At 42.8% G+C, this 27,188-nt stretch overlaps 1 protein-coding gene and 1 long non-coding RNA gene across 3 annotated transcripts in view; one reads left to right on the forward strand and one right to left on the reverse strand.

Annotated features, from left to right (window-relative positions):
• Positions 1-27,188, reverse strand: part of ZSWIM8 (zinc finger SWIM-type containing 8) — a 3,132,642-nt gene that overhangs the window by 1,439,557 nt on the left and 1,665,897 nt on the right. The window lies entirely within an intron of this gene.
• LOC138473678 (uncharacterized) lies at positions 18,777-19,503 on the forward strand. The gene is made up of 3 exons (XR_011268847.1): positions 18,777-18,929; positions 19,013-19,138; positions 19,382-19,503. It is a non-coding gene; the product is annotated as an uncharacterized lncRNA (long non-coding RNA).

Raw genomic sequence — 27,188 nt, forward strand, 5'->3', positions numbered from 1 at the left:
TTGCTGTTTTGGCTATAACTATAAGGATTAAGCAGAAATGTGGAACGTTGTAATTCGTGTAAAACAATAAAATTAAAAGTTTTTTTTTCAAGCCAGGAGCAAGGTCCTTATGCATTGGTGTCATTTATCGGCAGTGCTATAAACCCTCAGGAACCAAATAGTCAGTTTCAATTACATTGCTAGAAAAAATGCCACTCTTCTCAAGCAACTCGCCAACCTATGCTAAACAAAAATGTAATTTTGCTGCATATTCTAGATGCAACAAGATCACATTACAAAATGCTATCAAACACAGGTTTAGAAGGGTGCATGTGACCTGAATTAATATATGAATGGAATACTACACAGGGATCACATCATTCCTATACCTATGCGATGTAAAAATGCCTACATTATATAATCTATGCACATAGACAAGTGTCCATTTCAGGGACAAACTACAACACATTTACCATCACAGCAATTTAACTAGTGGCTTACATCCAGAACTATTCCAGTTGGTATGAAAACACCGTTGGTAACATTACAATAAAAGAATGGCTTCACAAGGCACAACATAAGCAGTGTAGCATAGCAATGTGCTATGCAATTCTGTAGGTTTTCTAAATAAATTTACACTTGTGTAGCAAAACTAGCTATTTAAGTTTCCCTGTTCAGTAAAAACACTCACCCTGTATTCCTCTTGCACACATAGCTCTCCCTCCGCCCTCTTTTCACTGCAAGTTCAAAGGGTCTAATGCAGAAAGAGTGCAGCAGAACTCATCTCCTCTATTAAGTACCAAAGGCCTCTGTGGGAGTGCTAGGCAAGATTTTCTTTGCAAACCAGAAGTAATCAGGATACTTGTATTACGCTAACTATATCCTACCTGGCAAAGACCAGTATATGTTCACTTAATTTAAAGACAGCCCTGACATTCCATTCTTAAAAATGCAAGTTGTTATATAATGGATAATTACAGTATTGCTACTGTAAAAAAAACACTGCATTGTCTCCATGTTTCACAGTAAAATGTAGGTTAGTGTATCTTAATTTCATAGTGTCAAGTATATTTCATTTTGTTGGGGAAGACGCATCACATTGACTAGTGAACACTTTTGAAAATGTACACAATGACATAGCCACTAGGGCTGTACCGAATAGCATATTTAGTATTCGGCCGAAGCTGAATATGAAGCCGAATAGTTGCTTTATTTAATAAACAATGTTCCAAACTTCAAAAAACACACTTATTAAAAAACAAATAAAGCACCATTTTAAATGCATTGTATACTTTTATTTCTCCTTATTGTAATTAATGCAGCATCTTTATTTAAAGTATAAAAGCCAGAAATAAAGCAGATTTCACCAGAATGAAGGGACCCAATGTACAGAAGATTGTTGCATATTCTGTGTCAGTTAAAGTAGTAGGCTTCACAAATGCAAAAGGACTGCCTTTGTGAATCAGATGCATTGCATTCTCTATCCAGTTGCAAAGTCGATGTGGTCGAGTTTCGAAACTTCTTTGCAGCTCACATAGAAATGTATAAAATGGTTCATGTTGGCTTATGCAGAACACAAGTTAAGAGGAAATCTGAAATGCGTGAACTCCATCTCACAACTATTCACCCCACCCAAACAAATGCTGCCCACTTTTCACTTATCCTAGCCACTCTTTCCCATCAATACACAAACATATGCAACTTATAATTTACTGATAAAATATCAGATAATTTTAAACTCAGGACTCAAGTCCTTAAAAAAAAGAAAAGGGGGGACTATGACGTACGCAATGGGAAGCGACATGACAGGAACTGAAAGTATCTTTGCACATTTCCTTTAGTTTGTTTTTTCCAACTGAAAAAAGTGGCCATTTCATATAAACATTCGCCAAAAGGAAAGATGTTCCTGTATTGTTCCAGTCTAAGTATAAAAGATGAGCACCTTTTTTGTCTAAGAACCTGTAACACCACATGCCCGAAAGAGCAGATTACAAGATAAGATATTTTTCAGCTGTGTGATAGCAATTTGTCTGGTCTAATTCTATTCAGTTTTGCAAACTGTAGTCTATATTTACCTTTCTGAGTTCATGTTGCATTGTATTCAAATGAGAATGTCAAAGTATTCGGCAAGAGCGGAATAGCTAGAAACTATTTGGCTGGAGCCGAATAGCTTTTTTTCAGCCGGAATTCGGCCGAATACTTACTCGAAGCCGAAGTTCGGTACACCCCTAATAGCCACACGCTTTTGATGACGAACCCAGTTCTGTTACTTGCTGAGTGCATACTTCTGTGCATATGGTTTTCAACCCATGAGCTGATCCCATACTCCTTTACATTCTATCTCATCACCCTGTCGAATACCGATACCCTGAAAGTGAGATGGGTGCAAACTACAATATTCCACCTAGTTTGCCCAGTTCTCTGCCTGCTACGCCATCAACTTTGCTTAGTCTCTTTCTTTCTTGCATAATGAACACACAAAGCTAACTAGTGGCTTACATAAAGTAGTGATTAATATGTTGTGAGAAACCTGAAGGTGCTCTCACATCTACTCCCCAGGGATCTTCTGTTCAGGTGGCCAGGGAAAGGCCATCGCTTTTGAATCCTGACCCTGGGGGTGGACAAGCGATGGAGGATCACCCGAGTGGAGGAACCTTGGGGATTGGAGAGATGCTACCTGAAGGCGAGACATGATATCCCCCCTTTCCTAATACTGACCTACTCTCCCCTCCCTTAGCCTTTATGGGCTTTTGTCAATCTCATTCTATCATCCCCTGTAATGTTCCTTTATGTACTGAGAAGAAGGGGCAACTAGGAGCAGTGCAGATATCCCATTACCAACACAACCCTGGTAATGTGATGAAGAAAGAGGTCAGGCATGTCACAATAATGGGCTTGAACAAGTTCAGGCAATTGAGATACCGTGTTTCACCTGCAGCCCGTTATTAATAAAAAAGTATAAAATGTGTGCAAGTCAGGGATGCCCTGCGAGGGCGCGAGAGATGCAGCTCGTGCAGGAGCAGACCAAGAAAAGGACCAAGTTGTTCCTGTGCTGAGGGGCCGGAAGCCAAGACGCTAATGCACTAGCGGACTGAGCAGGACCGAGAACTCTTTTGGAGGAAGGCGGAGAGAAGAAGCCGCAGAGGAGCAGAGCACAGGACGAAGGCCAGCATATCTGGAAAGAAACAGCCGGCGAACCGGCAAGTTGCTTCTCCCATAAGGAGGGAAGACACTGAGCGGAGCAGCAGCAACCCGGTAAGACTTTCAAAAAGACTGGGAAGTCCGGGGCGCTCCGAGGGGCTGTTGAGCCCGTACAAGTAAAAGCAACACATATTGAATGCCGAACTTGATGAAAGGAGCTGCTGAGCATGTACTAGTAAAACTTGCATCTATTGAATACTGAATTGTTTAAGACATTATTCGAGCTCACACATTGTAAAGCTTGAATATTAAACAACTGGAAAGCCTGGTTAGAGTGAAAACCAAGCGAATGCTGCATGCTAAATATATTAAAGCACAAGAAAGTTTCTACTTGAACAAGAATACCAAGTGTTAAACAACTACAAGAACGTCTGGGGAAATCACATGTCCCGTGGTTAGAAAACACTTTGGAAGCCATATGAAAATCCTACAATGAAATGAAAGCATTATATTGTGAACTACTGAGTATCAGCTTTGGGAAACTTATGGTTGTGTGAAACGGGGAGGGGGTACCGCTCGGTCCGACAACTGCGCCTAGACCAGAACGTTTCCCAATACAAACATTTCCAACATTAAGACTCAAAACACATGTGGTTGCTGGTTGTGTGACCTGTGATGGGTGGACCATGTGGTCTGACAAATGCGCCTAGACCAACAACCACTAATGGTTGAAAAGCAGCAAAAAGGTGAATCATTGGTGAAGTGAACCAAAGGAATGGTTACGTAGATCCCATGGTGTTTTGCGAACTGGTAAGCAGAAGAAACAAGTAAACTGCTGAAAGTAAATCTTGGGGAAGGGAACCCTAAGAATACAATCTGAAGAATATTTATCTTGGGGAAGGGAATCCGAAGACCATAGTGTCGTGTGAACTTTGGAACTTGGGGAAGAGAAACCCGAGACCGGTAAGTGATGTGAACTGTGATATTTGTGAAGCTGAAGAAGGTAACCTCAGAACTAGATTATTCCTATTACCACAAGACTACATTGGAACAGTATTGATCTTGAGACAGAGAACTTTAGAAGAACTCAAATTGCCAATCATTGAACATTTACTTTGGAACACTTACATTTGGTTGAGAGCATTTCCCACACAGACAGACATTTGTTTTTGACTTGCAGACATAGACTTTCCTTAGATTTCTTTAGGCAGGGAAATCCCACCACAGCATAGGGTTAGTTAACACCATCCTGATTATTAATAAAGCTTTGTTTAAATACATCTCTGTTGTCTGTAATCTCTCTTGATACCATGCCTGTCTCACAAGTTCCATCCAGACTGTACATCTACAGATCTACTGCAACAACATACACTGTAGTAAGCCTCCAGAGCTTGCTTTGCTCAGATTATGACTGCATTATATATTAGAAGCTGCCGGAGAGAACTGGTTGTACAGTTTTCAGAGCCGTTTTATCAGATCTATTTATTTGTGTCCATTCATGCAGGTAACCTTTCACATTTTAGAGACACTCATCTAGAGTTCGCAAGTCTACTAGCCCACTTGCATAGTTGAGTAGATTTTGTGAAGAGCGAGTACCATTTGCAGGCAATGTTTGAAACCTTTAACGTTAACTGTGTTTGCAATAAATGTACAATAAAAGTTTAACTGTTAATGGCTAGCCTGTGGGTCGCAGCAGTGTGCCAAACAAAGTGGGTTTGTGGTGACATGTGCCATTTTACAGAAAGTGCATTTAAAAGTGTAATTCATTGCCATGGGTCTAGTGTATTTCTCTTAGGTTGAGTGGGTAAACTAAATTACTCGACCTGCAGGTCTTGCAGATTTTTGAATAATTTGCAAGGCCTGGCTCATTGCACTAATGTCTTACTTCAGGGGCACACACAAATGCTGTACTGATGCTCATTTTGTGTCTTGGGTACAAACACTTCTGGTGACATTAAAAATATCACTACAACACTTCTAATCAAATGGGTGTGTTTGCTAATCAAGAACATTTTAATTGGCAAACTGTTAATCCATTTTTGAAAACTGATGTATGCCTTGTGTGAAGGCATCATGAGGCAAGAGACAGACAACAGATTTAATATTTACATAAAACACTTTTATTGAACTTAAATGTCAGGATGGAAAAAGGCCTAACTTGCCCTATGCTAAGGTGGGATGTCCCACCTTAGATTTCCCTAAATAAAACTAAGGAAAGTCTGGGTCAAAGAGTTCAACTGAAGAATATGTCTGTATTCAAAACTTATACTTGCCCTCGCATCTAATCTTTACAATGTTTAGGGATATCACCAACCAAAAACAGTGGCCAACAAAGGTCTGCGCCTCTTTCGGCTTGCAGCTTCCTTTGAGCTCCGTTCCCCAAGTATAAAATAGTATCAACAAAAAGTCTCAAAGTTATCTCTTTAGAGTTCAGGATAATAAAGTATTAACTAGTACTCTGGGTTCCCTTCCCCAAGTTCCAAGTAATACAGTTCCAAGCACAAAAGAACCTTGGTCTCAAGTCAATAAATGGTTCATGTCTCAAGGTTCCCTTCTCCAAGACTTAATTCTAGCAGCAAGTCTCAGGGTTCCTTTACCCAAGACTTAATTTCAGCACACAAATATCCTGTGTCTCGTTTAAAGATCCTTGTTACTCTTGGGAGTTCTTTGTATGTAGAAATTGTGACTGGGTTGAAATAATCTTCAAGCTTTAGTAATTATGCCTTTCTTTGTTTCAATATTTAAAGTCCTTTCACTTTAGGATACAGCACAATTGATTTCAGTTGGATTTAAATTATCATTCATTTTAGTATGCAGCATTTAATGGTTTTACTTTAAGTTCTGTTTTGCTTCTGAACTTTAGTATGCAACAGTTCCGCTCTTTTGTGAGGTTTTCACTAATTTCCGTATTCAAAAAAACAAATTGTTATCAGTTTGGTCTTTAATAGGCACATGTTTCACTTGTTAAGATTTGCATTCAGTTTGATATTAAAAAAAGAACATGGTTTGAATTCAGAACACCTTTCCTTCAAACATGTGGTTCAATATTTCCTTAATTCACTTCAAAAGTAAAGTATAACCTTCAGAGACTTTCGAAAACGTGTTTTCTCCCATACACCACCACTCTGATACAATGTATTCTTGGTTATTCAATACTGGACAATGGATTGAATCGGAGACCTTCGAAAACGTGTTTCCTCAAACACATGACTGCTCAGATATAATGCATTCCTCAAACAACCAAGTTTAATGTTCACGCACCTGGTTTCTCAACGGATATTGGTCAAGTTTAAAGGATTCACCACAGTATGGATTGGTCAGCCTTCCGCACCTCACGTCAGGGGTCTCACACCTGCCCCTCAGCCACCCCTGTATCCATGTCTCAGCACAGGGGAACAAGCATCTTGAGCGCACATAAAAGCACAGCCTCTCTACACCTCTCCATTCTTCATGTTTGGCTTTCTGCACAGAGCCCCGGATCCCACACCAAACTCTCACCGGACTTCCTGCAGCTTCTTCACGCATAGGCTTCCCCCTTGTATCTAACTGCTGGGCTGGCCTCCTTTTATATACCTGCAGCCCCTTGACAGGCTCTGGTGTGGATGTTCAATCAGCCCTGCCTGCACACAATCAACATAACATGCCTGACTTTTACAGTTCCCAGTAGGGATCTTCCTCATCCGAGTACCAGAGTGGTAAATGAGTGTGGTCTTCATTGTTCTAGTTCCCTCTTCTTCGTCCCAGTACTGTCAAGTTTCAAATGGGGATAAATGAGTGGGAACAGGCTTGTAACAGCCCACGAAGATGAGGGAAGGGTTGGTCACTAACAGGAAAAGGGGGTATACCATGTCTCGCCCAAGGGCACCTCACTTCTATTCCCTAAGGATCCTCCAAACAGGTGATCCTCTGTGGCTTCTCTGCCCCCAGGTTCAGTATCCAATAGCGATGGCTTTTCCGTGGGCACCTGCACAGAGGATCCACGGTGTCCAGGAGTGAGAATACCCTAAGGTTTCTCACATACCCTTCCCCAATGGGGGTTGGGCCGAGGTGCTTCACAGGGAAACAGTGTAAGGAGGTCCACGTTACCTTGCTCTCTGCCTTTCCGGTGTTCGACTGTGACGCAAGGTCCAAGAACCACCGCATTACCCGGGGATTGGACTCCTTCCTTTGACAAAAACAAAAAAAAGGAGAGTGGTCTATTACTAAGCAAAACTTGCAACCTAAGAAGTAATACTATTTGATCGCCAGTGCTTCGAAGCTCAATCACTGAATAGTTATTCTCTCTGGAAGAGAAGAGCTTTCTGCAAATGTATAAAATGGGATGTTCAAACCTATCATCATTTTGTGACAAAACACCTCTTAACCTCGCTAAGGAAGCATCCGTCTAAAGAATGAATTCTAAGCAGAAGTCGGCTACGCCTAACATGGGGCTCTGGCATAAGGCCTGTTTCAAGGTTGTATAAACGGATTTCATCCTCTTCTTCCCACCTGATATTTTGGGGCTCAGCATTTTCAATTTGTCTATCAGTCTGGATGTTTTACTAGAAAAATGTTGAATAAATCTGCAGTAGTACCCGTTTAATCCCAAAAAGGCCCTCAGAGGGCATGTTTCCAGGACAGCCCTCACCTTCTCCTGTTGTGGTTGGACGGGGCCATTACCCATTCAAAAACCAGATACACTGCTGATTGGCCCAGCTTGCACTTTCTTGGATTAGCGGTTAACCCCACATTTCTTAATACTTTCATGGTAGTATAGAGGTGGTACAAATGATGTTCTCATGTCTCGCTATGAATTACAATGTCATCTGTATAGGCTCCGCAAAATTCTGAGTAGGGTTGTAAGATTGTATCCATAAGTCTCTGAAATGTAGCCCAAAAGGTAGGACTTTGAATTAAAACAACCATAAGGGAGTGGCAAAGGCAGTTTTTCCTTTATCAGGTCCATGCAAAGGAGCTTGCCAATATTCCTTTAGGAGATTGAGTGTTGACAGATGTACAGCATTACCCAGCCGATCTATCAGATCATCAACATGAGGCATTGGTGAAGCATCAAAAGCAGAGATGGCATTCAATTTATGGAAATCTATATAGACTCTCCAACTTCCATCAGGCTCGGCAACCAACACGCTGGAGGAGTACCAAGGGCTATCAGAAAGTTCAATGATGCTAGCCTCGACCATGGTTTTGACTTCCTGAATTATGGTTTCTTTCATAGCCTCAGGTAAACGATACGGTTTTAGGTATAGCACTTTACCTACGTGAGTGCGGATATGATGATTAATACTGTGACAAGGCACAGAGCTTCAATGACATAGAGGCCTCCCCATTGGATAAACAGAGCAGTGATCATGAGAAAGAACAGGGCGTCAACAGCCCTATGGGACAAGGGAATCCAAGTCTCGGGAGCATAGCTCAGGGGCAACGTGCTTGCCTTGGCAGCAAGACGACGACACAGAGCAACACAGGTTTTATCCCCGGGTGCGCGCTTAGAAACATTAATTGTGTTATAAATAACCTATCATATCATATCATATCAATAACATGGTGGGAGAAGCGAGGCAGTGGAATCAGAGTGGATGCTCTAGTTGTTTAGCAGCATTCAACTGCCTGGGGAAAAAGAGTGAAAGATGGCAATGCCGCAGGGAGAGAGAACACGGTTGTGGCAATAGTGGCAGGCAAAGCTCTGGGGGTCGGGGTCCAATAGGCCAACAGGAGATGGTGATCCGGCCGAGAGGAAAAGAAAGTAGCAAGACCGGCGACTAGGAAGCACAGAGAGATTACCGCGCCTGAAACCAACCGGAGAAGACGGGACGTTGAAGAGGGTTTCAACACCCGGTGTGAGCAAAAACAAGATATCATCCAAAGACAACGAGCAAGCCATTTCCAGAAGGATTGGGAAAACCCGATCAACTTGAGGAGGGCATGAGATAGGAGGAGAACTGAGGTGGGTTGACATAAAGCACCAGGTACTCGCAGGCGGACAACCTGAGACCAGCAAAGGGCTACCAGTGATAAACAGGAGCCGATCTATCAGGTTACAACCCTCCCTTTCTCATATATACTTCGGTACATTCATCCGGGAGCACTACGATCACAGAATCCCAGCAGTGGGGTAGTATTAAGAGGGAACCAGCATTCCTCCCCAGTTCCAGGGGTTAAGTAACTGAATACACGGAAACGCTGAGAGGTCAGAGACAGTAGGGTCTCTCTCACCGTTAATCAGTGTATTCACGAGAATGGACCCATTTCTGAAAGGGACAAGACCAGGGGAAGGGTAGTGTCCCCCTTTGCAAAAAGATCAAGACCAGGGAAAGGGGAGTGTCCCCCTTGGCACAGAGATGAAAGCGGTACCTTAGCAACAGCGAGGTTGGGAACATGAGGACTTGTTAAACCCAAGAGGGTTAAAAGGGGAAAGAACCAAAGAGGAACCGATTGGGACAATAGTCAATCCCTACAAAAGGTCCACAAGAGTTGATACTAGCAGGGGCAAGTGGCAACATGATAGAGGGTAGGTACCGTACCGCCTGGTAGACACGCAGGTGACGCTGTTAGGCAGAAACCTGTACAGTTCCCTCTGGGACCACTGCAAAAGATTTAAGTCTACAGGTGTTGGCAGTAAACCCACTTGGTAGCAGTCTGTACCACACAGATTCACTGTGGTAGCTGTGGCTGAGCAGTCAGACTTCCCTCAAGAAGAGTTAGGCAGTATATAGAGGACACAGGATAGGTACAGAGGCACAGTAGTACAAGCAAACACTGACCAGAGCTAGGTGTAAAAGTATATACTTATTTATTTTTAAGGCACACTCATAATTTACACTAGCACAGAAAAAGGTAAGTAAGTCAAAACACAGTCACTATTACTTATATGTACATCCCTAGTCATTTGTTGGACAAGTCTAAGTTAACACCACTTATTTCCAAACAGAGGTGAGCGCTTAACGTTAGATGGCACTCCAACAAGTTATTGAAAAAGGTAGGGAAAAAAGGCAGGAGTAATGAAAACAGCAAAGTAAAACACTTTTCACATAAGGGTAGAAAGACAATCAATTGTGGAACAAGGAGAATTGGTTCGGGGCCCACTTTAGAGAGAGCCAGGCGAAAATATGCCCAAGATCACACAATGTCACAAGTCTTTGCAGGTGAGTAGAAAAGGTTTTTCTAAGTTTAGAAAAGTTTAGTTAGGGGGTCCCAGGCTTACCCAGGTTCGAGAGCCGAGGGCTAAATCTACCCCGTACAATCGGTGGCAAGGGAAGCCGGGCGGAACACAGTACCTTTAAAAGTGGAAAGGCTCCTCCAGCGGTGGTAGTTGTTCGTGGTAGTGGGTGCAAGTCGCGGCGTCGTCCAGGGGAAGATGTGATCTCGACGTGGAGGAAAGCTGCAGGTCGTTGCACTACCAGGGAAGAGACCAGCCGTGGAGTTTTCCGGTTACAAAGGATTTTACCCCTCTTTCGCGGTTGAGGTAAAAAGTGGTATCCTGGTTGCCGGGGTGCTTGGCACAGGCAAGGCGGCCACGAGATGCTTCGGGACGGCGAAAAGAAGGCAGAAACTGGTTGTCCCCACCATTCAAGGGAAGAAGACTCTCCGGCGGGAGATCTCCTCTGTCGTCGGGAAAAAAGTGGTGAGACGGTTCTGCAGGGCTCCACCGGTGGTGTCGTCTTGGCAGGTCGGCTCGGCTTCTCCCTCTTCGGCTTCTTAGGTCCTGTGGCGACTTCTCAAGAACCAGTCCCAAAAACCCTGCTTTTATGCAGCAAACCCCCATTCATACAGCCTAGCTGTCACTCAAACATGCTAAGTGGTGAGCGGGGTGGCTCACCACTTGGGCCAATCACACCAGAGTGCGACATGAGTTGGCAAGGCAACTCAGTCCAGGGTGCCTAAACCCCCTCCGACACCCCCTGTGGTACCCAGACAGAATGGCACCACTTTGGAGGGCTTCTGTGCAGAAGCCCGCCAAAAGTGGAACAAAGGTTCAACTGGGGTTCAGGGTTACTGAAGTGAACCTAGACGCCATTTTGGCGGCGAGTTCTGGCAAAAAATCCCAACCGGTGAATTTATATTAAATAAATAAACCGGCGGTATCTTTAACATTGCACCAAAAAGTGGTGCATTAAAAACAATGGGAAATCCCATTGGGAAATATTCCGGTGGAATATTTCCGTGGTATCCACTGCCACCAGCCAGAACTCGGCGAGGGGGGGACGGAACAGTACCCCCTCGACAACAGACCCAGGGGCAATCTAATTGCCCCTACCAGTACTTCCACAGTAAGATGGTTTGTACTGGTTAAGTTCCTAAGTTAAGACTAGTAAAGTCAATGGTGACTTTACAGACCCAGGGAGACAGTAGTCAGTCCCAGGGTGTGGAGTCTATGTTTGGGGGTCTCTATGACACCCCTGTTTTACTGCACGGAGGGTGCTGTGTAACACACATTCAAAAACCAATGATAGCCTATGGGGAAAAAATACCCCATAGCCCATAAGCACATAGCAAGTCACAGAAACACTCTCAAGTCATGTCCAAGAGTGAGGGTAAGTCTCTCACTCTTGGCAGGAGAAAAAAATAAACCCCAAAAAATCCAGCAAAGCTGCTGGGGGACTCACTAGGTTAGGAAATTCAGCCTAAACAGAGAATTCTCCCTAACAGACGCTATTAGAAAAGTGTCCTGACTCCTTAGTTGTTGGAATACTGCAAAATAAACATAAGTATTAACTAACAATGTCCGCCTCATGTCCAGACCATGTATTCCCCTCACAGTACCCTTCAAGCTCCCAGGTTCTTCCCAGAATAAATCAGTATACTTCCTTTAAGCGCATATAGATCTTGTTTCTGATTATTGAAGTCAGATGAAACTAGGGCCTTACTTTGTGTCCTCGGTCAAGAGACGAGACACTATAATAGCCGGTGACTGTGGGATGTTCTTTCCACTCCTTTAACAAATTGACGTGATAGATTTGTTTTTTATTTTTTTAAACAAGATTTTATTGGGTTTTATAATCATAACAAGCTCTCGACTGAACTGGTATTGAACATGTAAAGGTTTTAACTCTTGAGAAAGAAATCCCCCCCCCTTTCCTGCCATCCCATCTATTGCCCCCCTCAGGAGAATAAAGAGTGAAAGTCATTTTTGAGCTTTTCAAACATTATAGTAGATGGAACAGAGCATAATACAGGGTGCTTCACCATCAGGCCACGTCACCCAGGTTCAGGGCCCATAGCCTCACTGGGCAAGAGAGGGCATTATAGTCTCTTTGCTTATAGGTCAAGAAAGGTCATCCTAGGACTATCAGCAAGTACCAATTTGAAACCTAGATCCTCCTTCATTCCATTCTTACCAGAAGGCAATGTGGTAGACATATTCTACAAAGCAGTACAAACAGATCTCAGATCATTGTATTTAAAACCCAGCAAATCAAGAACAAGTCAAAATCTAATTTTGAAAGAAAAACAAGCTATCTACAATCTCAAAAATAACCCTGACATCACAGTAAAAATGGCAGATAAGGGTGGCAACATAGTTCTTCTAAATACTACAGATTATATCACTATTGCCAACCAACACCTGGGAAACACCCAATGCTATAAGAGATTAATCATAAACCCTATTCCTAAATTAAAAGAAGATTTGAAATTGATGAGCGAACATTGGAACAACATGGGTTTACTTACTGATGAAGAAAATCAATACATGAATCCGACTCATCCTATCTTGCCAACTATCTATTTCACACCAAAGATACATAAAGAATTTCAAGGACTACCACAATGCAGACCAATAATTAATAGCATAGGGTCCCTAACAGAAAGGATCTCTGAATATATAGACCATCAATTGTAACCCTTGGCAGCAGGACTCACACCGTATATAAAGGAAACAAAACATGTTATACAGCAATTGGAAAACATCAACTGGGAACCAAATTTCTGGCTAGTCATATTAGATGTATCAAGTCTCTACACCAGTATACTACATGAAAAGTGCATATCAACAACGGAATATTTCTTAAAAACAAGATCAATCTCATTTCTTGACCAAAACCAGATGCTATTAGAGATGTTAGACTTCACATTACGCAACAATATCTTCACTTTCAATAAAGACATATCAACAAATCCAAGGAACAGCAATGGGGGCAAAATATGCCCCACTTATGCCAACCTCTACATGGGGCATTTCGAGTCAGAACATGCATGGATCCATCCCTTTTTCAACATAACCAATCAAGTAACATATTGGGGCAGATATATTGATGACGTCATTATGATCTGGAATGGTATAGAAAATGAACTCAAACAATATCATGAATTTCTTAACAACTACAACTTGAAACTAACTATACAATATAGCAAAAGTAACATCAACTTTCTGGACTTGAATCTTTTCATAGAAAATAATAAAATCCAGCCAACTCTTTTTATTAAGGAAACAGCAGTCAATAGCATTTTACATGCTACTAGCAATCATCCAAGCCATATAACTAAATCTATACCGTACGGAAAAAATGTTAAGGATCAAACGCAACTGCACAAGGACACAAGATTTTGAAAAACACGCAAGAGAGAGTATCAGAAAGTTTGAGAACAGAGGTTATAAACATAAGCATCTCATCAATAGCTGTCAGAAAACCAATCTCAAAACAAGAACAGATCTTCTCAAAAATAATCCCAAGAAAACACAAACAGAAGATTCCATAAGATTTATCACAGCGTATAACAGTCAGAACAAAATTTTGAACAACATTCTAAAGAGAAATTGGAATATATTGAAAACAGATCAAGATTTGGAATCATTACTGAGCACACAACCATGTATTACCTATCGAAAAGCAAAAAATCTTAAGAATATACTTAGTCCGTCTCATTTAATTTCAGAGAAAACGAACATTATTCCATCACAAACGTGGCTTCAAAACCCAATGACAGGACATTATAAATGTGGATCCTGCAACCAATGTCAATTCTCAGACAACAAGAGAACAGAAATCCTACTGCCCAACGGACAAACAAAGAAAATATAACAATTAATTAATTGCAACAGTACAATGGTAATATATGCAATACAATGCATCTGTGCAAAATTATATATTGGAAGCACTAAACGAATGCTCCGAACCAGAATTAGCGAACATATCAGATCCATCAGAAATGACACAACAGAAACACCATTAGCCTATCACTTCAAGAAGTATCATACATCCAAGGACATTGGAAAACTGAAATATTTCGACATTGAAAAAATTGTCACCCTACCGAGAGGCGACAATGTAGAAAAAATACTAAGACAAAGAGAGGCATTTTGGATTTGCAACCTTGACACTTGTTACACAGGTCTAAATAAAGACCAAGAAATGCATCATTTTCTGTGAGAGAACAACAATGAAGTAACTTAACCATTGGGCATTGCACCGATTAGTTTTATAAACATTCACAAGTCTGGCAAGCAAAAAGGACACAATGGAAGATAAACAAGCATCCACATTGCCTGTAAAAGATAAATATAACGAAAATAATAATATACACATGGAAACTTGGGAAATGCCGTGCTCATGATATAAATATGGTGAAATTGAAGAGCGCAATTGTTAAATTGAAAATAGCCCATACCAAAATGGCAATCGCCGTCAACAAGTGTCAGGTGATCGTCATTTTTTCAAAACAGTAACCACAAGATGTCATTTGACATCCAGAATATACGACTATCATAACACAAGTTTGTATAAGAATGAATAATATAAACAGCGAAGGATACAGACTGCGGAAAACAATGAAGATAATAATTAGCCCAAACTAAAATGGCGACCGCAATATGACGAGTGTCACGTGATCGCAAACTTTACAATCACGTGACAAGCAACAACGTTAACAAAACCAACATAGGAGCGAGTACGAACGAGGAAGACAGAACAAGAAGGCGGACCAGGCACACGAGAAGCACGGAGATCACGGAAATCAATTTAATAACGGTAAAACAGAGGGCCACGCGTGTCTTAGATGATAAGACTGTGTAATAAGGAAAATTAGATGGTAGATATTTTGGACAGAGAAGGTCACTTCAAAAAGTATAAGTAAGGCATTTTCCACATTTACCTTTTAGAAATACATCACAAGCATCTGAAAGCACCGGTAAAAACACAATGAATGGAAACCTGCAAAACGGATGTTTTCTGTAGAAAGTAAAATAAGGTAAAATTATGTGTGAATTCAAAAGAAATCATTAACATTAAAGAATGTAATTGTGGATACCGAAGATATAGGAAACTTTTCAACAGTAAACATAATTTTCAAACAAAAAGTGGAGTGTTGCAGAAACAAAGGATGGCCTATAAGCACTCTCATTCAAATAACTATGTTCAGTTACAATGTTAAATACAGAGTGTTAAAAAGTAAATACAACTAGTGACGCAGGGATTTTTCTTTTACAGGCAATTCCACAACAAGAAACAACGCATTTAGTTGTTATAGTGATTTCCAATCTAAAGAAGAACCATATTAAAACAAATTACTTTTGATAAGGACATATGGTCAATATAAAGATAACGAAATTCAAACAGACCAATTGGGGAAAGAAACAACTATACAAAGATCCTCCTGAAGAACCGTCAGATAAAAAGACGGGGAAACACGTGTCGAGGACAATAGAGGACAACAAGGACACAACCAAATCGTAAGGACACAACCTAATCAAGGACATTTAGGCCACTTATAAATTCTAAAGAGGATATTTAGGATACAACTAACCCAAAGAAAAGGGTAAAAGTGGACATCAGAAGTGGACATTAAGGACACAATCACAATTGAAATTTCTAAGGACATAATCAAATCCTAAAGAGAGTATTTAGGATATAATCAATTTAGACCAGAGTGGAAATTAACTGCAAGACATTTTATTGCAGTGAATAATAATATGAATGTTCAATAAAAAGGTGCCATACCAAACAATACAGTATTGTTGTATTATTTTGTTTAGGTCAAGAAAGGCTTCCAGGTCGTCATGAACACCATCAAGGAGTCATTTATATTTCTCCATTGCTAATATATTCCAGACTTTATCAAGCCACACACTGACCGTTGGGGGTTCTGCCTTCCTCCAAAAGTGGAGGATCGAATGTTCAGCTGCCAGCAGAAGATAAGTCAACAGCCTGCGATCCGCTGTGGTACAACCCTGCTGCATGATATTAGTGAGTCCCAAAACGGAATGTCTACATGTAAAATCTCTGAGCCTGCATCACACCTCAAGACAAAATCTTTGCATCAGCGGGCACCCCCAAAAGACATGCAAAAATGTACCCTCAAGGCCACATCTGCTCCAACATAGCCTGTAATTGTTCGGGTTGACGAGATGAAGGCGGATCAGTGTTTTATATCACTGTATTTTGTATCTAATTTCTCACAAGTGCGGTGTGAGAAACCTGAAGGTGTCCCCCTAGCTAGTCGGAACAAACAGAAAAGAGAGTGGGCACCACCATGTATTCAAAAATGTTCAGAATATTCAAGTAAAAATCAAATATTTCAAAAAAGAATATACATCCAATTGAAAAGGAGCTGGCTGTGACAAGTCTGGAGACACCCAGACTTATAATTGCAACACACGCTGGAGACCAAGTAATAATACTGGGTCACACAACCGCTCTCATATGGGGCCCAAGATGGGCACGTATTTATATCTGATTCACGACAATATGTTCAAGTATCCATAATATACCATACTTCATAGAGAAAGGAAGATGAGTCTTTCTGATTCATATCAAAAATGGTTTATCCTTAATAGTTCAAACAAAAAGCTATCACTAATAATCCTTAGTGAGGAAGCAGTTGCCACAATCCACATGTATTAGACTAAAAAAGCCAATGCATTTCGGAAATTATTTCCTTCATCAGGGCGAGTCTAATTATATAAGTCCAGCAAGCAAGTATATAACATAACAAATGCAAGTATGTGACATAAATTCATATAATGGTGACAATTCAAACGAAACATACATTGAAAAAAATGAAAGGAAACATACCAAATAGTAGATGTTACATCATGGGTAAATATCAATAGCAAAAAAGAAAAAAGAAAAAGAAAAATGCCGTAAGTGGTTTATAAGGTAAATAAATGAAACCAAAGAATATTAGGTATGGATTTACCTCATTGGTGTGGTCAGTGGTGAAAAACAGAACGTCCTGCGTTCATGCCCACCCAGCAGTGGGTTGTAAATGACAATATGCACAAAGGCATGGAGAAAATCCACTCGTGCTTACAATGAAACCAATCTGTGGATCATAAAAGATCCAATTAGATACTGTGTTTTACACTCATACTTGGTCAAAGAGAAGGATTGTAATCAGATTCTTACCTTGTAATACACAGAGAGAAACGATCCTCCTCTGTGCAGCTGCAGGGCAGTGACTCAGACTGTAGTTTGGTCCCGAGCGGTCTGAATGAGGAGATTACCACTGTTATATTTGATTGTGATACTACTGTTTTGCCTGTGTTAAAGGTGTATGCTTTGCCATGTTTTCACACATAAGGGTCTCTACTGTTCCTCTTGTGACTTTACTGTTTCTACTGTTCTTTCTGTGCTTGAGTTGTATACTTTAACATGTTTTCATACATAGGGGTCTCTTTGCCCTGTGCTCGAATTATTACTTTTTGATTGCATTGGCTATTCTATATGATGCTCAGAGTAATTTGTGAAAGATGTTCTGAACATTTGGATACTGCTCTTTTTACATTTCCACATGTTGACAGCCGTTGAGCTTAACTTGTTCGAATCACTCTACCTCATGTAGCCTTTTTTGCTTTATTTTCTTAATTATTGTCTGGCATATGTTGCCTTTTGTCTAATTATGTTTGGAGCATTCTAGTAACAGCCCTAATGCAAGTCCCGGACGTATGTCTGGGACCCAAGGTGCCGCCCCTGGGCGACACCTTACGCACTGTGACTGTACTTCAACTGCTCATCTACGTTTGAATAGTCTTACTATTACCTTAGCTTAATTTTGTTATGTCTTGCTGTCCAGACAGCTTAAAGACCTGTGACAGTATTTTTTCTATCTTTACTACTTTGTTACTTCATATATTTTTTTTGGAATTTTGTCATTACAATTATGGGCACCCATTGGTGATGCCCCATAAATACTTAATTTTTAATTTTTGTGGGCCCTGGCCGACTTTACAACAGTATTCGTGACCAGATAGCCATAGGACCTGTGAAAGTATTTTTTCTATCTTCATTATTCTAATGTTTAATTTTTTTTGGATTTTATCATCACAATTATGGGCACCTATTTGTGATGCCCCATAAATACTTGGTTTGACATCTCTGTGGGCCCTGGCCTATTTTACATCATTATTTGTGACCACCTGCATAAATCTATCACTACTACTTTGTTTTTTCATAATTTTTTTTAATTTGGGAATTTGTTATTACAATTATGGGCACCCATTTGTGATGCCCTATAAATACCTCATTTTTTATTTTTGGGGGCCCTGGCCGACTTTACAGCAGTATTGTGACCAGACAGCCACAGGACCTGTGACAGTATTTTTTCTATCTTCATTATTCTAATGTTTAATTTTTTTCGGATTTTATCATCACATTTATGGGCACCTATTGATGATGCCCCATTAATATTTGGTTTGTCATTTTTGTGGGCCCTGGCCGATTTTACATCATTAATTGTGACCACCTGCATCTCACAGAAACGAGGTGGTCACATGCTAAACAAAAGAACCGTTGCCTAGACAACGGCTTCACACTGCAGTCTGAGTCACTGCCCTGCAGCTGCACAGTGGAGGATCGTTTCTCTCTGTGTATTACAAGGTAAGAATCTGATTACAATCCTTCTCTTTGACCAAGTATGAGTGTAAAACACAGTATCTAATTGGATCTTTTATGATCCACAGATTGGTTTCCTTGTAAGCACGAGTGGATTTTCTCCATGCCTTTGTGCATATTGTCATTTACAACCCACTGCTGAGTGGGCATGAACGCAGGACGTTCTGTTTTTCACCACTGACCACACCAATGAGGTAAATCCATACCTAATATTCTTTGGTTTCATTTATTTACCTTATAAACCACTTACGGCATTTTTCTTTCTTTTTTCTTTTTTGCTATTGATATTTACCCATGATGTAACATCTACTAATTGGTATGTTTCCTTTCATTTTTTTCAATGTATGTTTCGTTTGAATTGTCACCATTATATGAATTTATGTCACATACTTGCATTTGTTATGTTATATACTTGCTTGCTGGACTTCTATAATTAGACTCGCCCTGATGAAGGAAATAATTTCCGAAATGCATTGGCTTTTTTAGTCTAATACATGTGGATTGTGGCAACTGCTTCCTCACTAAGGATTATTAGTGATAGCTTTTTGTTTGAACTATTAAGGATAAATCATTTTTGATATGCATCAGAAAGACTCATCTTCCTTTCTCTATGAAGTATGGTATATTATGGATACTTGAACATATTGTCGTGAATCAGATATAAATACGTGCCCATCTTGGGCCCCATATGAGAGCGGTTGTGTGACCCAGTATTATTACTTGGTCTCCAGCGTGTGTCCCCCTAGCTAGTCCCCAGGGATCCGTCATCCAGGTGGCCAGGACACAGCCATCGCTATTAGATCCGGTTCCTTGGGGTGGACCAGTGAGAGAGGATCACCTGGATGGGGGGGGGGGTCATTGGGGAGAGGGAGACTGACGGGTGAGACACGCTATGCCCTTCTTCCAATACCTTTTCCCCATCCTACCCCATAGGACATTTGAAAACACTGCCCCCACCCCCTTTCCGACACAAACACTTTCGCACAACATGAAAAACAACAGACTAACAACTGAGCCGTGTACCTGACATGTCACAACTCAAGGTTCAGGCAAAGTCAGGCAACTGACCAGCATCACACACACCCAATGGCCCTTTCCCTTCCCCACAGGGATAAAAGGTGGAGCACGAAAGCACATGACTAGCAAGGCAGACCGAACGACAAGACAGCTATCCAGACCCGGCAGTTCAAGAGAAGGAGAAAAGCGGCAGAAATCGAGAGGGTGACCAGGAGTGAAGCAACCTTGCACTTTCAGTCCCAGACTAGCGAAGCCTTCGTAAGAGGAAACATAAGACCGCAAACAATAGTCCAAGTGTGTTGCAACACATGTCAACGGTACATAGAGCATGCCTACGCCGATGAGCCGGAGCAAGCGCAGCTCCTGCTACCATGGTACAGGTCTTGACTCCAGATACAAAGAACGCCAAAGTGGTTCATCACAGCCAGTGAGTCGAGGAGTGGAACGATAAAGAAGCCGAACTTTGTTGAATGAAAGTCGCCAAGTGACATAATGAAAGAAAGTTCAAAGAACTGTAAAATTTTGAAGGGGAGACCAGCTGCAGAGGAGACCGGCACCAAGTGGGTGCTGAGTTGAGAAACTCTGGTTGAAAGTATGCTCATGGAAACTATGGATACCAGAAGGCTTTAGGAGAGCCCCTAAGACAGGTCAAAGTGGTCATACAGGAGGTATAGCAAAAACCCTGTACAGTCGAAATTCTTTGACCAACAAACTTAAGAAAGCAAGGGGAGTGAATCCGTCATCAAGAAGAGAAAACCTTTGAAGTGGCAAGAGTGAACCTGAAGGAGGGATGCCGATAAAGAGGGTCAAAGTCTAGAGTCCCAAGAAACAGTGGGTTAACAAAGGTGAACCCGGCAGAGGGATGTCCACAGGAACGGTTTAAAAAGATATTAAGACTTGTGAAGGAGAGGAAAGCCATTGTGAACCCGGCGGAGGGAGGCTGAGATTCGAGAGCGGTCTGCGCCCGGAAGAGTAGGACCCAACGGTGAGAAATCAACACATTAAGTGCCAAAAGGAATCAAACTTTTATTTTGTTTTTTCTGAGACATCAGGTCCTCGAAGGCAAGAGACATTTGTAAGGCAAGACACATGGTCCTTGAGAACCTGATCGCCAAAATTGAACTGTCGACTTGTGCTGAGAAGGCTCGAGTGTGTGCTGCGCTCAGGAGACCAGCTTTGTCCTGTGCTCAAAACGTGGAGAAGGGAGATCACATCGCAACATATTTGTAAACACTATTTTTTTTATTTTTAAACCCTATCCCACACTCTTTCTATATTTAGTTTTAAGGATTTGGCAATAGTTTTTTTTTATTAGTATAGGCCATTTATTTGGACAAGACACCACAAGGACTGCCTTATTTTCATTTTAATGGTCGAAGCTTGCTCCCATCTTAGATTTAGGTTTAGATTAGGCATTTTACTAACTTGCGGACAGTTTAATAAACACCCTTGAACTGTGATCACTTGTATCGGTCTTTACTGTTTCCACCATGAGTTCCTTACAGCGGGCACAGCGAAAACCCACTACCCCCGTAAATCCTTTCCCAATCTTCCAAGGGAATACCAGAACCCAGATCTCACTCCCAACCATCATAGTATGAGCGGCGCCCAACCCTCTTAAGTGACCAAATTGACTTGTAGAGTTTAGAAATACACCCTCTGGTGTCCGCAGCTTCCTGGAACACACACTCCAACTGCGTCAAGTTCCTTGTCTCAAGCGACACATTGACGGGCTGGAGAACCCAGTGCCTTGCCTGCAAGTACTGAAATCTGTTAGTTTCCTCAAGGCCCCCTCTCGCCCTTGCAGTCTTTGAAAGTGCGGATTTTCCCCTTGGAGAATAAATCCCCCATCTTACTCAACCCTCTGTCCACCCACCACAGAAACCCTCTGTCAGTCTTCTGTGAGAAACCTGACAGTGTCTCACCGGCTAGTCCCTGGTGATCTGTCTTCCAGGTGGCCAGGACACAGCCATCGCTTTTGGATCCAGTTCTGGGGTGGACCAGTGCGGGAGGATCACCTGGATGGGAGTGTTCGGAGAGTCGAAGTGGGACACCGGACGACGAGACGCAGTATCCCATTCCCTGTAACACGTTTACCCCATCCTACCCGGTAGGATACGAAGGGACTCTACACCCTCCCCGCCTTTTCCAACACAAACATTTTCATGGACAACTCACTTGTGAGGGAAAACAGACAAACACTTGAGCCGTATACCGGACATATCCCACTACAACGGTCAGGCAGGGTCAGGCAATTACTGATCATTACACATACACACCTGACTTCAATCACACTTCCCCACATGGATAAAAGGCAGAGCATGAAAGCACACTGAGCAAGGCAAAGCACACCAGGAAGCAGCAGTTTCAAGCTGGCAGTTTAATACAAGGCGGAAGACGGCAAGACCGAAGAGAATTGCAAGGAGGGGAATACCCTTGACCTTTTCACCAACAGATCTCATCTTTCATGCACCTTTAAAAGTGGGAAAAAGAAGACCTGGAATTAAAGCTAAAGAATCCTGCATTGTGTGTCGGAGGTACCTGGGGCTCTCATGCGTCGATGATCAAGGCAGAGAGAAGCATTTTCTGCTGTGGTACTGTCCGTGGGTCCTGCACTAAAGCAGCACCAGTGAAGTCAGCACTGCCGGTGAGTTAGGGAGACTGATAGCAGACCGGTCTGTGTGGAAACCAAGGTTGCAAGCGGCAACATTGTATGAAGAAGATTATTAAGACGGCAAATGAGTGAATGAACTTTGAAGCTAAAATATGATACCGTAGATAGAGTGGTCCGGCATCACGTGGGTGCTCATTCAAAAGTTTGTTAGGTACCAACCAAAAGCATGCCAACGTTAAAAGAAAGAGAATTGTGAAATCGAAGTGGTCCTGCAACGGGTCAAGCCAAACCCTGTGCACATTCGAAAGTCTTTGATAATTGATGTAAAAGTGACATTGGCCCGAGCCCGGCTGAGAGGGACTAATTGTGTAGAAGGGATCTGTACCCAGCAGAGGGGGATCCAGGGTGAACCGTGAGTCACTCGAAAAGGAAGAACCTACGAACATTGTGAGATAAAGTGAAAGGTGAAAGACAGGCTCGAGCCCGGCAGAGGGAAGCCTGTCAGAAACGTTATGCTAAAAGGATCTGAGCCCCGTTGAGGGGGATCCGGGGTGGATAGTGAATCACCCGATGTGAATACTTGTGAAAATCTAGAAGGGAACATAACTTGTTGTCTATTTGGTTTCATTGAGCCCTCTGAGTGAAGAGAGTTTGAGAAGCAAGGAGACTTGCGCTCCAGAGGCCCTGATGCTGATGAGTAAACTAACCTTGTCCTAAAGAAGCCAGAGACTGTGCTATGCTCGAGTGAACCACCTTATCCTGTACTAAAACACGCGGGGAAGGGAGGACAACGGCCTGAAAACCTGACATATCATTTTGAACACTTCTTTTTCATAACATTACTTCCTACACTATTTGTATTTAGAGGTAGGGATTGGCAATATATGTTTTTAGTAAAGGCCCTTTTATTTTAACAAGAGACCACTAGGACTGCGTTATTATTTGATGGTCGTAGCTTGTTCCCATCTGTAGATTTAGGTTTAGATAGGCGTTATCATACCCTTTTTGATAAACGCCTTTGAACTGTGGTCACTTGTGTCCGTCTTACTGTTGATGCCATGCCTTCCTTACACTATGCACTCGCATAGTTGCGGTCTTCTGGTGATTGGCCATAGTTATTCTCAATTTTTACATTTATGGATCTACTAGTAGCCTGTTTCTCTATATTCACCCTAATCCGTTTTTTTTTTCAAATTCTGTTTTATTGGCATCAACACATTTACAGCTCAACGCATGGTCTCTACGAACATCATCATGTTACTAGATACCATCCAAATTTGAACTTTTCTCCCCACCCCCAACCAATTTTAACCCCCCCCCTCTCCTCCTCCCTTTCCCCAACTGTGTTCCGGCCTTTACAGGGCAACCTCTCCTTCCACCCCTCCGGAGACTCTATCCATGTCTCTAACTGCAGCTTGAGGTTCGGGGGCCTGGGTGGAGGCACCCTGAATCCAATCAAATGTACATCCATTCCAGCTCGACTCTGTCCAGTTCCTGCTCCCCTGTACATACCACCCACTGGTCGTGCTGGTTTCCTGTTCCGGCTGCGTTACATTCCGACCTTACCTCCGCTCCATCCACCGCCACTACTTCTAATAGGTGTCATATTTCAACAAGAATGGGGCCCATCCCATTGCTCTTGTCGGCAATCGATTGTGTAAGAGTCTCGTTAGCTCCTCCAATCTATATAGGTCTAGTGCTTTAGCCGCCCATTCCTTTTCGCTGGGGAGGATTTCCCTTTTCCATCCACTTGCCAGACATGCCCTAGCTGCCAGCAGGAGATAGAGCAGCATATGTGGCAGTTTCTCCCAGTTCTCATCTGTCGTTTCGGTTCCCAACAGCACCAGTAGTGGGTCCACCCTCCTTTCTACCCCGTCCAGGTCCCTGATCCACCCCAGCACTTCTTTCCAGTACTTTTGTACCTTGTCACAGTTCCACCACATGCACCAATAATCTGCTACGAGACCACATTTCCTCAAGCAGTGGGGGTCCACCCCTAGGCACATTTTCCCGAGCCTTGCCGGGTCCCATTGCCACCTGTATAGCAGCTTGAGTCCATGCAGCTTATACTGGCAAGCCACTGATGTTCGATGGGCATTCAAGCAGAGCATACTCCATAGATCCGGGTCTATCTCCCTTCCTATGTCCCTCTCCCACCAGCCACTGAGTGTGGGAGACTCGTCCCCTCTAGTCTCTAGTAATGCCTGGTACAACCTTGAAATGAGACCCTTAGTGCCCTTTGCCGTGTCTAGTAATCGCTCCGTGTGTGTCAGGTCCCTCTCCTATTGCTTCTACCATCTCTCTGATATTAGCACCTCTTTCAGTAGCAGATATTTAAAGACAGATAAATTGCCCACCCCCAGGGCAGCTTCTAGGTCTGTTATCCCCACAAATTCATCCTTCTTAAGAACCTGTCTCACCCTCTTCAGGCCTGCTTCAAACCAGTCCTGGAAGGGTCCATGGTCTGGTATGTTATCCCGTATGGGTGGTGCCCATATGTGGCTCAGTGGAGAGGGCCATGTCGTAACTCCTTCCATCTCTTTTCTATCTCTCCATAACATCAGTAATGGGCCTACAATTTTGTGCGAGCGGATTCCTCTCAGCATCGCCTTCATCGGCGCCCACAACCATTCCCCCAAGGTCACCGGGCGGAAAAGATAATTTTCTATTCCTACCCATTGTTTATCCCTGTCCATACGCAGGTGAGGACTCAAAGCCCTGAACTGTGCCGCTCTATAATACGTTTGCATCTCAGGAAGTCCCACCCCTCCCTTTTCCTTCGGCTGGATCAACAGTTTGTAGGCACCCTTTGTTTTCCCCCCTGCCACAGAAATCTAAGTATGTTCTTCTTCAATTCCCGGTATGTCTATCGGGAGTGATATGATAGGTTATATATAACGCGCTTAATACCCAGAGGTTTCTAAGCGCGGACCCGGGGATCGAACCTGTGTTGCTCCGTGTCGTCTTGCTTCCAAGGCGAGCACATTACTGCTGAGCTATCCTCCCGAGAGGTATAGATATTATATATTTGGGGTAGAATTACCATGTTGAGCGCGTTTAGCCGCCCTTACCATGAAATTGTTAGTTTCTCCCATTTTTACATTTCACCTGCTAGTCTATGCAGAAGTGGGGGGGAAGTTGCATGCATAGATTCTTTCCGGCCTCCATGGTATTCGCACCCCTAGGTACTTTATGCAGTACCTTTCAATTGGTATGCCCAGGCCATCTCAACAGCTGTTCTGGTGTGCCCTCACCCAGGGGAAGGATAGTCGATTTATTGATATTGATATTTATTGATATTTATCTTAAAACGGACACCTTTCCATATTCTCTTATGACCCAAAGTTCTCTCTGTAAAGAGTCTCCTGTGTTTGAGAGGTACATGAGTAAATCATCTGCATACATACAAATTTTGTGCATCTGCTCCCGCACCGCAATTCTCTCTATCCCCTCGTCCGCCTTATCTTCTCCCCCAGGGGCTCCATCGCCAGGGCAAACAGTAGGGGCGAGAGTGGGCAGCCCTGCCTAGTGCCTCTAGTCAGGTGGAATTCCTGTGATGTCGCCCCGTTAACCGTTACACTGGCTCTTGGTCCCACATAGACCGCTCTAATTGCCCTACACATCCTCTCTCCCACCCCTATTTTCCACAGGACCGCAAAGAGAAAGGCCCATTCCACCCTATCAAATGCCTTCTCTGCATCTAAACTTAGGAGTGCTTGTTCCCCAGGGTGCTCCCCTACGTGCTCCATTAGATCAAGAGTCTTCCCGATTGCCTACGGCCCCTGCCTTCCCGCTACAAATCCCATTTGATCGGGGTGCACTACATGTGGCAGTTTCTCTTCAAATCTCGTAGCCATAAGGCAGGTGAAAATCATTTTGTCTACGTTTAAGAGGGAGATTGGGCAGTATGAAGAGCAGTGGGACGGATTGCGTCCCTCCTTAGGGATAACAGAGATCAGGGCTTTACTAAATGATGCCGGGACCTTTCCTTTCTCCAAGATGTGATTGTACAATTTGACCAGATGTTGCGTCAGGGTGCCTGAGTATTTCTTGTAGAACCCTATCGTATATCCATCCTCCCCCGGGGCCTTCCCACCAGGAAGGTGGGATATTGCATTCCAGACCTCCTCCTCAGTTATAGGGCTGTCTAAGTGTTCCATCTCTTGGGGTGCGAGTTTGCTCATATGCACATCACTCAGGTATGTCCCTACTTCATCCTCCCCACCCTCTGCTTCGGTAGCATATAGCTTTTCGTAGTACTGTGCAAATCCTTCTGCTATATCACTTGGCGTGTGCCTGTCTCCCTCCCCAACCACAGAGCCCCCAAATTTTGTAACCCACCACTCTCTTCTATGGGCTCGGAGCGTAGCCGCCAGGAGCGCATCTGCCTCGTCACCTTTTTCGTAATATTTTTGTTTCAAGTATCTCAGTTTCCATAGTGTCTCTCCTATACCCAGAGCCCAGAGCCCTCAACTCTGCCCTTTTGGCCAGTACCTTTCCCCCAAGTTCCTCTGTGTCTCCCTTCCCAGCATGCATCTCCTCTTCCCTTTCTGCTATCGCCATACAGAGTTTCTCTTCTTCCAGGACCCTCTCCCTCTTCTTCCTTGCCCCCT

Source organism: Ambystoma mexicanum, chromosome 8 (assembly GCF_040938575.1).
Source record: "Ambystoma mexicanum isolate Mex_15411 chromosome 8, UKY_AmexF1_1, whole genome shotgun sequence".
Lineage (NCBI taxonomy): Eukaryota > Metazoa > Chordata > Amphibia > Caudata > Ambystomatidae > Ambystoma > Ambystoma mexicanum.